Genomic DNA, 1,353 nt, shown 5'->3' with positions numbered 1-1,353 from the left:
TCCCCATATAGCCATAAATGAAGGGCCATCCATTCATTGAGTATTGTGGTTTACTTTTTTTTTTTTTTTTTTTTTTTTTTTTTTTTTTTTTGCTATTTGACACCTAGTACTTTATTCAGATAACAGTCCTGTTACACATGGTCCAAGAACATTCAAATAAGAACTCAACTCGGAAGTTAAAGTTTGGTCTTCAAACATGATAGCCAGCAATACCACGTTTGCCTATGATCTCTCCGATATAAAATCACATCCACACCTCAGTGGCCACCAAACTATTCAGCACAGCTTCCTCAACTGTAAGGTGTTTGAAGCTACCAGTTTTAGCACGTTGAATTATTTTTTTCACACTCTGAATAGCTGTAGGGATTTCACCAGGGGTTGGGGGAACCAGCTCAACCTTGGTGTAGTGCCAAAATGTGGCCAATTGAGGCTTCCGAGTATAAGTCATGGCAGTGGCCACCATCACCGATGCCTTCTCCACAAGTTACAGATGAACTTGGCCATGGTCGAAGGTGGAAGGTACATGTCCTCAAACCACCGGCTGACTGTCATCCCCGGGCTACACTATTTTAAAGAGACTCTTCCTCTTCCAGAAGCCAACCACTACCAATTGCTCCTCAGCTGGGGTGGAGGCTCTTGAGCCCCTCCCTCCTCTACCCTCAAAGGTTGGCTGGCTTGTTCTTGTGCAGGTCTTGTGTAGGCAACCACAGCTACTGAGAGTTGTTGAGTGCAGAGGTCCTGTCATGTGCAGAAGATACTCTTTCTCTCTGGCTTCCTCAATTTCTGGCTCTTTTAATATTCCCACCTCCTCTTCCAAGATGTTCCCTGAGCTCAGGGGGTGTGGGTAATACAGATGTTCCATTTGCACCTGAGCATTCCACTTAATCTCTGAACTTTGAAGAAGTCTTTTCTATATTATTTTCTATAATATCTCTTCTGGCTCCCCATTTCCTCTTACCACTTAATTGATGATAGTGAGATAACTTGCTTGGCCCAGTTTTCCAGTCTAGATGGTTTCATCCTTGTGGTATTGTTGGACAACATGAAGAACACTGGTTAAGTGAATCAAGAAACTTGCCAGATTCAAGTACTAATTGGATAACATTTACAAATGTTCTTTAAGTGTTGATAGCTGATTGTTATCTTCAGATAGACAAATATTCTCAGTGTGATTGCCTCCCATGAGACATGATGTGACTTTAGAAGGTGAAAAACTCCTTAATCTTATCAGGGGTGGTGGAACATGCCTTTCATCTTAGGAGCCATAGGAAGATGACTCTCTGAGTTCAAGGCCAGCCTGGTTTACAGAGAAAGTTGCAGGACATCCAGGTTTACACAGAGAAAACTTGTCTC

At 42.5% G+C, this 1,353-nt stretch overlaps 1 pseudogene; it reads right to left on the bottom strand.

Annotated features, from left to right (window-relative positions):
- Window positions 1–244: 244 nt before the first annotated feature.
- On the bottom strand, window positions 245–463 carry LOC110307546 (annotated as a pseudogene).
- Window positions 464–1,353: the final 890 nt, after the last annotated feature.

The sequence above is a fragment of the Mus caroli genome, chromosome 13 (genome assembly GCF_900094665.2).
Source record: "Mus caroli chromosome 13, CAROLI_EIJ_v1.1, whole genome shotgun sequence".
Taxonomy (NCBI): Eukaryota; Metazoa; Chordata; class Mammalia; order Rodentia; family Muridae; genus Mus; species Mus caroli.
The sequence above is the reverse complement of the archived record's forward strand: the minus strand, read 5'-3'. Positions and strand labels throughout refer to the sequence as shown.